Here is a 13,461-nt window from a genome sequence, read left to right as displayed (position 1 = left end):
TATTGAGACTGTGTCCATGTAGTGTTCTTTGTTGCTGCATAAATTTAATGAACTAAGATTTGCTTAATCTACACATGTTTTGGTGGTTTGTGGAAGAGACTATAATTATCCATTCTGGAAATCACTTTAAGAACCTTTTAAGATCTTCTTGGCATGGTTGAAGATCCTCAATTCAGAAACAGTGCATTATCATGTCATCTAATAAGTATCCTATATGGGAACCTTTCCGACCACAATAGTAAATTATGTCCCACATTTAGCCTGAGCTATGATTTCTATTGTCTATATCAGTTATAGCCTACAGACTATAATTGTTCATTTATGTCTATGTCTTCTTTGCTGCCACACCAGCAGTGTCAGATAGGACAAAGATGATATGATCCCCACAACTGAAAATATTTACTATTTACTCCTTTAGAAACAACATTACTGATCTGTTATTTCAAACCTGATGGCTGAGTTTATCTCCTGAGAATGGAGGAATCACTCCTCTATAAATCATTTGCTTATGAGCTCATGAATTGAAAACTCTTATCTTTGTTAAAAACACGTCAGTAGCAACACTCTAACTTTTCTCTGTTTGTCCTTGTCACTTTTTGTTTTGAGTCTTTTTAAGAGGGAGTTTATAGAGTGGGCATAGTTCCAAGCAGTCTGTCCCTTAAGATGGCCCCAGTGCTCATAAGATAAAAAAGTCTTATCATGTGTTAATCCTTACTAGGCAAACTTTGTCTTCCTTAATGTTTCAAATTTAATGAAGAGTTTCCTATGTCTTGTATTTGTTTATTTGTTTTCTACTTGTCTAGATCAGGAATTGCCAAATTATGGCCTGTAAGTCACACCTTTATTTTATGTGTATGGCTATGAATTTACTTGGTTGCCTCTGTTCAGTGCTGGAGGTTTCACTGCACTACAGTTGGTGATGGTTGGTCTTTGGCCAGATTCTGGAGACACTTGATTTTATAAACACCATTTTTACCTACTGCAGTTCTCTTAAAGTCTTATTAGTCTCTCCACCAAACAGAGCTTTCTTCATGTTTTAATTCATGTACACATCTCTCTAACTGACATAATTTCACCAATAACAATTTGGAAATGCACTGCCAAGTTCAAGAATATTTTGATCTGAAGATGATTTTTCAATTTAGAACGCAAAAGAGAAAACTCTCATGAAGAAATCCTTTTTATTATCTGTCTATACAAGTAACATAGAAAACCTCTTTGTCTCCATTTTTCAGAGATTAATAATGTTACACCTTAATTTATTTTTTGTTATTTTCTTATATATGTTATTATTTTCTCTTTGATAAATTAAGTTTCTATAATGTGTACTGATACCAATTAACTGTGATATCCACAAGGCTTTTATCAATAGTATTATTCTTGGCTTCCATGGTCACTCCATGGTAAGACCATAATATTTGACTAAAATTAACTTATGATTTTCCTAAAATATGCTGGCTGTGCGCAGTGACCAGACCTCGTGCTTGCTCACCCACACACCCCTCGCCTGGCGCTCTGTACCTGGCTCTTAGCAGGCGTGGGGTCCGGTCTGGTAGCAAGAGTGGAGCGCAGCCTGCTAGGCCTAGTGGGCTGGGCAGAAGGAGCCCAGCGGCGCAAGCAATACTCACACAGAGATGCTGCAGCCCACACAGGTTTCTGGCTGGCACAGTGACACCCCAAGGATCCTGTGATAGTATTTTAAGCCCATCTGATCCTATTAGTCTTCTTGGGCAGTCATAACAAAATACCACAGATTGGATGGCCTAAAAAACAAGAAATCAATTTTCTCACAATTGTAGAGGCTAGAAGTCCACGATCCAGGTGCTTGTTTATTCGATTTCTGGCAAGGCCTCTCCTCCTCACTTGTATGTGGCTTCCATTTTATGTAACCTCACATGGCCTTTCCTCAGTGCACTAAGAGAGTGAGCAACCTCTCTGGTGTCTTTTCTTATAAAGACACTAATCTTGTCGAAACAGAGTCCGACCATTATGACCGCATTTCACCATAATTACTTAATTAGAGGCTACATCTTCAAATATATTTAGGCTGGGAGTGAGAGCTTCAAAACCTTTTTTTTTTTTTTTTGAGGAGTGGGGCACACATTTTCCATCCTAATGAGATCTTGTCTAACTCAGGCAGCAAATGAAGCACTGAGCCAACAAAGTTTAAGGTTTCTCCTAGCATTCAACACAAAGTAAAAACCAAACACCAATATTTTCAGATCCACTTCACAACGAAAGGCAAAAGCAATTTACCTTACCTCACCCTACAGCGAACTAGTTTGTTCACAGCAAGAGGACTAGAAAAAACACAACCGGGCGGGTCAGGGCAGCCGACCGCTCTAGGGACCCAGTCCTCTGCGCGCGCCGTCGGCCCTGGCCCAGTCGCTGTGCGCAGAATCAGGCGACGCGCGCAGAATCACCCAGCGGCGCGCGCAGAATCAGTTCTGAGCCTCCCCGGCTCCCGGCTCTCCCGCCTGTCACGGGTGTTTATCTGCCTTTTGGGCAATCTTTCCCGCGAAGGAGGCTGTGCCTTCATTGGGTCACGCCCCGGGCTGGGGAGGCTCCTCCCTGGTGCGCAGAAACCGCAGGGGCAGGGAGGAGCCGGGCTCTGCCTGCACCCGGGGGAGAGCGGGGCTGGCACCGCGCAAGGGGCCCTGTCTCGGGGAGACTGATTTCGGCCTCCTGACCTCGAGACCCCTGACTGTGGAGTGTCAGAGACGGAGGAGGATTTAGTGATCTTGTCCAACCCCCGCCCGCTTTTCACAGGTTGGGGAGATGGGCGCCTGGAGAACGGAAATCCAGTTATCACAATTGACTCCAGAAGAGAGAAACTAACAGAACAATAACAATGCAAGAAATTGAGAACATTATCAAAAAGCTATCATCCTGCCAAACTCCAGGCCCAGATTGTGTTACGGGTTAAAAAAAGTCAGTCCTTCATGAAAACGAAAGACTTTAAGCAACACGATGGATTCAGAAGCTCATGAAAAGAGGCCACCAACACTAACATCTTCAGAACAAGATATATCACCTCATATTACAAATGTTGGTGAAATGAAGCATTACTTGTGTGGCTGCTGCGCAGCCTTCAACAACATCGCAATCACATATCCCATTCAGAAGGTCCTCTTTGGACAACAGCTGTATGGCATCAAAACCCGGGATGCAATATTTTAGTTGAGAAGGGAAAGATTTCGAAACTTGTGTCCTGGAATCCTTCCCCCATTGATGCAGAAGACAACTACACTTGCACGTAGGTTCGGTCTCTATGAGGATTTATCCTGCCTTCTCCACAAGCATGTCAGTGCTCCAGAGTTTGCAACCTGTTGCGTGGCGGCAGTGCTTACAGGGAGAACAGAAGCAATTTTCACTCCACCGGAAATAGTTCAGACATTGATTCAAGACCACAAGCATCATGACAAATTTACCAACACTTATCATGCCTTCAAGGCACTGAAATTTCATGGAATTGGAGAGTATTATCGAGGCTTGGTGCCCATTCTTTTCCAGAATGGACTCAGTAATGTCTTGTTTTGCGGCCTTTGAGGTCCCATTAAGGAGCACCTGCCTACAGAAACGAGTCACAGTGCTCATTTGGTCAATGATTTTATCTGTGGAGGTCCATTGGGTGCCATGTTGGGATTCTTGTTTTTTTCCAATTAATGTTGTAAAAACTCGCATACAGTCTCAGATTGGTGGGGAATTTCAGTCTTTCCCCAAGGTTTTCCAAAAGATCTGGCTGGAATGGGACAGAAAACTGATAAATCTTTTCAGAGGTGCCCATTTGAATTACCATCGGTCCCTTATCTCTTGGAGCATAATCAGTGCAACTTATGAGTAAAGGTTATATGAAAAAAAACAACAGTTAAGTGCCATTTATCAACTGAATAGACCTTCTAAGAGGAATGCAGTTTGGCCTCTTTCTTAGTTGGCCAAATACAAGTTGGTGTCATAACTCCAGGCCACAGTGAGTTATGGGCAAAGCTGTTTTGCTTAAGCCTCAATAAAACAGAATAAAAGATTCCAATAAGAAAATATAAGGGATTTGTTTGTTTTGTTTTCTGTTTTTTTGTTTTGTTTTGTTTTTTTGTTTTATCATTACCTAAAAGCCTTAGGCTAATTGCCTAGTAAATAGCTGTCCATCTGATGGCCTTTGATAGGGAACCTAATCCCCAAAATAGGATTATTTTTCTCAAACCAGTCTTGAAATCTTCTGCATTGAAACATAAGTGGCTGTGAACGGCCAGAGAGAAGGTCCTCAGGGGCCAGGGGCTCCTCAGGCTTCCTTTGTTACTCCATTGCTTGCTTCTCTGCCTTCAGGAGCAGCTGCAGAGGATAGTCTTCATTAAGCTCAAGCATATGACAATGGGGCAGAACAGAGAAGAAAAACAGCTTATTAGGTGTAGGCTTTTAATGATAAATTGCTTGTATTCGTTTTGAAACTAAGTACCTGTTGGATAGTCATTATACTATTTCTGTTTAGATATGGTAGATCAAGGAGCTATGAAAGTTCCCATTTTGCTTTCTAGGTTTGAAAGTTTTCTGTTTGATTTTGACTGTGACCTTCAACCCTTCCAAAATATCCTTATGTTGATTTTACTTATTTCATTGCCAAAAGATGAAGGGACTTAAATGTTGTTACAGGTGTTCCATCCTGTTAAGAAATTTTCGTATTAATTGTGTATAGATCAAATTCTGGTTAGCTTGTTTCTTTGAATTATCAGGGCCATCTCAGCAAAGGTCTGTGGTTATTTTTCCCCTTGAGTAGGAGTTGGTCATATTCAAGCATCCTATTCTCTTAAAACTCTCCTTTTAAAAAATAAACACTTCCATATCATTTTGTTTTGGAAGTCTGTTAATGCAATCCCACTTTTTTTCACCCTAGTTTCTAAATGTTACAGAGTAGAGAAAAGGCCCAGGATAGTTTTCACCACACAGTGGTGGCTGTCTTTTATTTTACCTTTGGAAATAGAGACTCCATTAGGGTTTTGACATTTTGGGAACCCAATTTTACCATTGTGTTAGTAAAACAATAGGATAGTTTGAGAGCATATGCTCTAAATGAAGACATTTGAAGAGTTAGTTTGAATTCTAAAAGCAGGCAATAGCCAAACAGCATTCTCATGCCTTAATAGACAAAAACTTCTTTGTCAAAGGAATTGGAAAATGTGAAAATATTTTTTCCAGATAAAGCAAAATGACTCATATGCCACTTCCAATTGACTAATGAAATATAAGAGACAAACTGAAAAAGTGGATTATGAATCTTAAAACCGTTTCTGTAAAGATTTCCAGCATCTGGCATGATGGTAGGTTTCTTGTTAACCAGTTTTTCTTCCTTCTGGGTAACTGCATGTGAATATTTGCACATACTGACCAAAATAAAATCAGGGCCTCAACTTGGTAGTTTACTGAAAGTTTCTGGGCAGATAGTCCATAAAAGCTGTTTACCTCTAAATGCAGTATGGCCAGTTAAATACAGTGAACATCCTTCTTTCAGCTGTAAAGGATGAAGCATATTAAGCATTAGCCAGGCAGTAATGAAGCTAAGTAACCATACAGCACCTCTGTCTGACAATATTGTGCTGGATATTGCAGTGTACATTCAAGGTGTAGATGTAAGGATTTAAAAAAAATAATTTGGCACCAAATAAAGATGAGTAGCATCCTTTGACCTATTAAACAGAGTCAGGATTTGAAGGGAGTTGAATTTGAGAAATCAATGAATAAAGGCACCTTGGTGCCTGACCCACTCATTCATGTGCGTGACTCTGAGCACTGACAAGCGTGTCCAGCTACTCAGCACAGGGCAAGTGGGTTAGCCTGGGCTAATACCTTGGCCCTGGGAATAGACACCACTGGGCCTTTGGTTTTCTTGGGCTTCCTTTTATCTTTACAAACTCCATACAGATGGTAGAAATCTGAGTTCTAAAGCACTTTTGTGAAATACAAGCTAAGTGAGAATTCTAACGAAAACGCTTTGGTTTCTGCTGTCTCAAATAAGTGATATTTAAAAACAATTATTAATAAATACTTTTAATGGTTTTTAACTCAGTATTTTTTTTTTATTTCTTTGTCACTCTTTACAGCTTTTGAAGACCAAACTGCAAACACATTACCAGGGATGGTTTTGTGTTGTCCTATAGACTTCTTAAATTTGACAAAAAAATTCAACAGAACTTGTAACCAACAGCTTTGTCTGAACTTGAAGTCAAAATGTGTTGTTAGTAAGAGATTCTAACTATTGTTTTTACCTTCAATGTGAACTAGTGTGGTAATAATTTTGAAAAGGCTGGCCAGCACGGTGGCTCATGCCTGTAATCCCAGCACTTTGGGAGGCCAAGGTGGGTGGATCACTTGAGGTCGGGAGTTCGACCAGCCTGGCCAACATGGTGAAACCCCATCTCTACTAAAAATACAAAAAATTAGCCAGGCATGGTGGCCAATGCCTGTGATCCCAGCTACTTGGGAGGCTGAGGCAGGAGAATCGCTTGAACCTGGGAGGCAGAGGTTGCAGTGAGCCAAGGTCTCACCACTGCACTGCAGCCTACGCTACAGAACAATACTCTGTCTCAAAAAAAAAAAAAAAATTAAAGGGCAAACATGATTGAATACCTGAATAGCTTTAAAAGTGGCCTTTCTGTTATGTATGTGGCACAAATGGCTCATGAGTGCAGAACACTTATGGTCTTGTGTCCTATACTTCACGTCCGATGCCACCAGAAATGTTATGAATTCTGTATTTAACACACTGAGAGTGATATGAGCCCTCATGACTGCACCACAGAGTAAACACAACCTTTATATGGTGGCAAAATTCGAACCAATGGCAAAGAAGTTAAAAACCTTGAAAAAAAATTAGATGAATGGCTAACTAGAATAACCAATGCAGAGAAGTCCTTAAAGGACCTGATGGAGCTGAAAACCACGGCACGAGAACTATGTGACGAATGCACAAGCCTCAGTAGCCAGTGTGATGAACTGGAAGAAAGGGTATCAGCGATGGAAGACGAAATGAATGAAATGAAGTGACAAGAGAAGTTTAGAGAAAAAAAGAATAAAAAGAAATGAACAAAGCCTCCAAGAAATATGGGACTACGTGAAAAGACCAAATCTACATCTGATTGGTGTACCTGAAACTTTCAGGTAGTGACGGGGAGAATGGAACCAAGTTGGAAACACTCTGCAGGATATTGTCCAGGATAACTTCCCCAATCTAGTGAGGCAGGCCAACATTCAGATTCAGGAAATACAGAGAACGCCACAAAGATACTCCTCGAGAAGAGTAACTCCAAGACACATAATTGTCAGATTCACCAAAGTTGAAATGAAGGAAAAAATGTTAAGGGCAGCCAGAGAGAAAGGTCGGGTTACCCACAAGGGGAAGCCCATCAGACTAACAGCTGATCTCTCAGCAGAAACTACCAGTCAGAAGAGAGTGCGGACCAATATTCAACATTCTTAAAGAAAAGAATTTTTAACCCAGAATTTCATATCCAGCCAAACTAAGCTTCATAAGTGAAGGAGAAATAAAATCCTTTACAGACATGCAAATGCTGAGAGATTCTGTCACCAACAGGCCTGCCCTAAAAGAGCTCCTGAAGGAAGTACTATATATGGAAAGGAACAACCGGTACCAGCCACTGCAAAAACATGCCAAATTGTAAAGACCATCAAGGCTAGGAAGAAACTGCATCAACTAATGAGCAAAATAACCAACTAACATCATAATGACAGGATCAAATTCACACATAACAATATTAACCTTAAATGTAAGTAGGCTAAATGTTCCAATTAAAAGACACAGACTGGCAAACTGGATAAAGAGTCAAGACGCAACAGTGTGCTGTATTCAGGAAACCCATCTCACGTGCAGAGACACACATAGGCTCAAAATAAAGGGATGGAGGAAAATCTACCAGGCAAATGGAAAACAAAAAAAGGCAGGGGTTGCAATCCTAGTCTCTGATAAAACAGACTTTAAACCAACAAAGATCAAAAGAGACAAAGAAGGCCATTACATAATGGTAAAGGGATCAATTCAACAAGAAGAGCTAACTATCCTAAATATATATGCACCCAATACAGGAGCACCAGATTCATAAAGCAAGTCCTGAGTGACCCAGAAAGAGACTTAGACTCCCCCACAATAATAACGAGAGACTTTAACACCCCACTGTCAACATTAGACAGATCAACGAGACAGAAAGTTAACAAGGATACCCAGGAATTGAACTCAGCTCTGCACCAAGCGTACCTAATAGACATCTACTTTATACTATTTCAGCAGAGGTGGATAAACTTAATAGTATTTTATAATCATTTTCAAATTATTTACTAAGATATAAGAAAATAAAAATTAAAAACTAGCAAGATTGTGTAGAATCATTTTGATGTATTCTACCTCAAAAAAGTTGCATTTTTAAAAATAAATACAAGATGTAGAGAAGCTGTACAACTTTATTTTCATAATTTCTATTTAAGCACTTTTTAAATGATCTATACATATTTTTAAACTTTGTTGTATTATTGGACAAAAATAAAATCTGAGGAGACAAGTATATTAGTATAATAATATGATGATTAAATCCTTATCTTTAAAATAAAATTCAAGTCCATTGTAGATCATGGAGGACATCCAATAAGTTATAAATATTTATGAAACAGAGTATTTGCTCTCATAAACAAAATGTAGTAACATCGAGTATAAATAAAATATTAAAATTAAAAATATTAAAGGGTTAAAAAGATTACACCATATACAATTAATTAACAAATTAAAATTTCAGGCAATAATTCTCTGAGAATGGCAATAACTCGAGGAACTAAATAGTTCTGGAATGACTTCAGGGAAAGTGGTTGGACTTCAATTAGGCCTTGAAAGATTTATAGGTTTGGACAATGAAGTTGAATGGTGGTGACAAACAAATGTTATTAAAAGAGAAGTGCAAAGTCAAAATTGTGCACAGTAGTTTGAAATTTTTTTTTAAATTGATTAAATCAGAGTTTGTTTGAGGAAGTAGTAGAGGCCACAATTTAAAAGATACAGTGAGATAAAATAACAATGCTTTAAATAATTAACTAGTTTACACATGACATTAAAAGCAATGAACAATAATTAAAATTTTTTGAAAAAGTGAGTGGCATGATGAAAAAATATTCTTTAGGACAATTTAAAATGAATCAGTTTCATAGGAAGAACTGAGCATTGTTATAGTCATGTATTATTTATCTGTATTATGTATCCTGTTGATTGTTATTCTCTAGATATATGGTAAAGCAATTTATTTGGAATATCATTTACTATCCCAAATGTTGGTAGTTTTTGTGTACTGTGAGTTTGTCATGAGAATATGCAACTAATAGGCAAAAATTCAGCACAAATATGACAGGGTTACTTAATATCATAATCTTTACTCCATCTTTTTCCAGATATTTTAAAAACAACTGCAAAAGATGAATTTGAATTGAAATTCTCAGACTGTGTGGGTCGGAGTAAAATTGGCTAGAGGACTGTGGAGGCAATTCAAATGAGATAAACGAATGTGTTCATTGGATCCATGTAGGATTGAGATGGAGAAGATAGACTTGAAATACATTGTACAGACAAAGAGAACAGAAGTTTGGATTAAATGGATGTGGCCAAAAGGGAGAGGTATGAGTTAGAGGTGAACTCAAGTATTCTAGCTTGAATAACAGACTGAATGACCATGCCACCAAATGAAAGGTTAATTATTGAAGTTGAGATTAATTTTAGGAGAAACAATAAGTACCTTTTCAGTATGCTGTGCTTAGAGAAAATTGTGGCATGAAGAAAACTCTGGGAACCCTCAACAGTTAAGAGATAATTATTGGAAGAAGCTATGAAGAAGACTGAACAGGAGCGGTTATAGAAAGTTATGAGGAGACCCAGGAGAGCACAGATCTCATGTGAGCTAAAAGAGGAGTGTTTCACTGAGAAATGAGTAATGAATGATGTTGAATGTGGCGGAGATGCCCCATAACATAACGTCTGCAAAATAATGAAGCATTCCAGTGAAGTATTAATCTAATGAGGCCCTTAGGTACAGTTTATAGGAAATTGGTGAATGTTTTTCTTTGAGGAAAAAAAATCCTTGATTTATATTCATTACAATGCACTGCAAGGATAGGATGCTCTATTTATTGTAATAAATTGTCTCTAGTGCACATTGAACTTCCCAGTTAATTAAATAACACCGTAATTCATTTCTATTTATGTTTTAGTGTTTTCCCTGGTGGAATCTAAAACATCCTTAATATCTTGGATCAGAATGTATAGTGCATTTTTGGAGCTACATTAACTCTTTCCTCTTCAATCAATGCATCTAAGGCAATAATACACGTGGTGAAGCCTACAGATGTAGGCAAATTGGGCCCATCGATCTGTATGATCAAGGACAGTTTTACATTAATTGTAAAAATGACCTCCTAAGATAGTCAGTTCTCTTGATGTGTAAATTACTTCCTGCGAGAATTAAATCATTTTTGAGTCAACAGTAATGTTTGCAGGTCATGATTAGTTATTGACATAGGCCAAGTTTACATAATATCCACAAAAGAAATGTTAAAAAGAGAAAATAGTGGGATTTTAATTCATACAGACATTAGCATATATAAATTTGCACACACACACATGCACACACACACACAGAGACATAATTAGAATGTAAGATAACAAGGTTCCAAATTTCCTGTTCTCTTCTGACCAAGTTTCTTTGTTCATTACCTGATTGAATAGTAGATAACAAATTGATTTAACAAACGTACATTCATTGTGTACTATGATCCTACACTATTCTATACTCTGGGGATACAGCAGGAAACATAGCATATATTTCCCCTCATCATAAGGCTTATAATTAGTAGGTGTTAAAAATAAATGGAATAAGTAAATAAAAATATTAGTAAGTGGCACGAAGGACCTAAAATAAAGGAATTTAACAGAAAGTAATGAGTTGATAGTGTTTAACGTAAGCTGGATAATATATTTTAATTGCCCATTCATCATCCACCCTGTTACTCCATCTCCACATAACCCCAGTGATTATGTATCTAACCTCCTGACCTCATGCAAACACTGGTCACAGGGGAAGATGATTCCTTTTAGAACTCCAGCACACAGACAGTAGGTAGTTGAGTACTAGGTTAATACACCAAGGTGTCTGAATGAAAAGTCTGTACTGTTAACCAGTATTTTGTTTCTAACAGGCCAGACATCTATCAATAACAATAAAGGAAAGAACTCCTCCTTAACTTGAATATTTTGAAATGTAAAAAAAAAAACTATGTGTTTAAAGCTAGTAAGAACTTAAAAAACTTATAATTAAAATGATATTAATTTTCATTAAGGACATATGACACTTATTTTTCTGTATTCTTCCTATGGTATGTTGATACATTTTTGTCCCTTTATAGTTCTGTATTGGGGATCATTTCCTTGCATTAGGCCTGCATTAATATTTTAAAATAATATTATCTCTATATTGCTTTACACATTTTATTAAAATTATCTACAATTTGTGACACATAGAAACAGGCCACAGTTTATTAAAATTAATTCTACTGTATTGTTAGAGCTTCTATCCAGTAAAAAGTCTAAAACTAATAATAATTGGTGAACAGCCCATTGTTTTTCACTTTTATGATAATATAGCTTTCCACAGATTCTATCCTTTGTTCATCTGTATTCTCTGCAATCCCTGTAGCAGCAGAAGAGTTTATGCTACTTGGTGCACAAAAGTAACTTCCAGTTTCAGTTAGTTGAATAGAAATATGAACTCTGTCGCACTTTCTCTGTAATACTGCTCAATATTCCCTCTAATAACAGCAAGGTATGGGTTTGCTGTTTACTCGTTTCTAATATGCAGGGTACACTAACATCTAGAAGAAAGAAGAGGTTACTGAGAATGAAGGACTCGTGGACATCTATACACTTTAACAATGAAAGTACCTCTCTTAAGGGTTTCATATTTATGCCATTAAACCTGTCTGTAAAACTAGTTTACATATGTGATTTTGTATGTGGTCAAGTTAGCATTAGCTCTATCAAAGTCCCCATTTTTCTGTCTTCTGACAACAGGCTCTTATTTTAAGACCATGGGAGTAAGCATAAATGTCAATGGAACCATTCACTGTTTCTTGGATTCAGTTCCATTACTGGCTGCAATTCTTTACTCCTTCTGGATTCATACTCTTTGCTATGTGATCCTTTAGTTCCTTTGCAAGAAAGATCTTAAAGAAGTGCAGTATATTTACTATCATTTCACTTAACTTTGGATTTGGTCATGTGAATTGCTTTGATGAATAAAATGAAGTAGAATAGACAGTGTGCTAGATAGAATCCTAGACCCAAAGAAGCCTTGCATGTTTCTTCTTGCCATCTTGTGACTCTGCCATCACCATGAGGAGAGCATGTCTAAGCTAGAAGGAGGATGAGAGATGTGTGGAGCAGAGCTGAGCTGACTAGACCAGATGAACTCTCCTTTGGACTTGTGAGCTTAATAAATGCCTATGTATTGAGGTGTTATGGTTGGCTCTTTATGCAGCATTATTTTGTTTACAGTTAAGTGATACACATCCCATATATCTAGTCTCGATGATAAGTTAAATAGGAACAATGGAACAGAAGTAGGCTAATCTGAGTCCCTCCCTGGCATTTTATGTACCAAAACATAGAAAAATAATCCTTCATCATCTAGGATCACTACGGTGTATGGATCCTGCATATTTTTATTGTCCCTGTAATAAAGAGAAAAGCACCCATAGTAGTGGAAAATGATGTTGACAAAAAGGGATAGGCAGAGTTAGAGACAGAAAAAGAGAGATTTCCAACATTTGTGTCCCTGGAGTCTGTTATTCTTAATACCATTTCCATTCTCTTTTTCAGTGGTGAAAAAGCCTGAGCAATATTGCAAGACACACACCACAAAATGTGAAACTGCTTGGGTTAAGGCCCTGACAGTTGCCAGATCCTGAGCTAGAAAGACAAGTTTCCTCTGTCTTTTCTCTGCAAGAGATTCAAACCAATGACTGCACGGTGGTTTAATCTTTTCCCCTCTTATTTACACTACATTAATGATGTTTTATTTTTAAGTCTTTAGAGCATCTAGAATTATATTATTTATATATAATATGGAACTCAAATTTTATTTAGTCCTTGTGTATAGACAATTGTCCTAATATAGTTTGTTAAATAGAATGTTCTATATCTTCAAAATGACAACCTTGTAATATATTAAATATCATATATGCTTAGGTTTGTTTTGCTTTTCAATTGTGTGTTTTAGCTTTGCCCTGCCTTCAGCTGATACCAATTGTTTTAACTACTGTATTTTTGTACTTGATAGACATGTTTTTACATATTTATACAAATATATGTTATGACCATTTCTCCACCTTTCTTCTTTTTCACTTTTAAAAATATTCTTAATAATTTCT

The 13,461-nt window shown here is 37.5% G+C and overlaps 1 pseudogene; it reads left to right on the top strand.

The window, feature by feature from the left end:
* The first annotated feature begins 2,459 nt into the window (after positions 1-2,459).
* LOC116475504 (mitochondrial nicotinamide adenine dinucleotide transporter SLC25A51-like) lies at positions 2,460-4,043 on the top strand (annotated as a pseudogene).
* Positions 4,044-13,461: the final 9,418 nt, after the last annotated feature.

Source organism: Hylobates moloch, unplaced genomic scaffold, assembly GCF_009828535.3.
Source record: "Hylobates moloch isolate HMO894 unplaced genomic scaffold, HMol_V3 SCAFFOLD_2, whole genome shotgun sequence".
NCBI lineage: Eukaryota > Metazoa > Chordata > Mammalia > Primates > Hylobatidae > Hylobates > Hylobates moloch.
The sequence above is the reverse complement of the archived record's forward strand: the minus strand, read 5'-3'. Positions and strand labels throughout refer to the sequence as shown.